The sequence below is a fragment of the Acanthisitta chloris genome, unplaced genomic scaffold (assembly GCF_000695815.1).
Source record: "Acanthisitta chloris isolate BGI_N310 unplaced genomic scaffold, ASM69581v1 scaffold4425, whole genome shotgun sequence".
NCBI lineage: Eukaryota > Metazoa > Chordata > Aves > Passeriformes > Acanthisittidae > Acanthisitta > Acanthisitta chloris.
This window is the reverse complement of record NW_008675207.1, coordinates 14,354-14,589: the sequence shown is the minus strand read 5'-3', so window position 1 is coordinate 14,589 and position 236 is coordinate 14,354.

Genomic DNA, 236 nt, shown 5'->3' with positions numbered 1-236 from the left:
AACACCACTAGTGACAGGCCACCAACTGGGCTCTCCAACAAGGAATTAAGTTTTTCCTTGCCCTTCCTTTTGCTATTGATATATTTATAGAAACACTTTTTGCTATCCCTGACAGACGCAGCCAGAAAGTCTTTCTAGGAAACACTGATAGTAATTAAGTAGTCCTCTGCTGGTTTTGGCTGGGATGGAGTTAATTTCTTCTCAGTAGCTGGTGCAGTGCTGTGTTTGGATTCAGC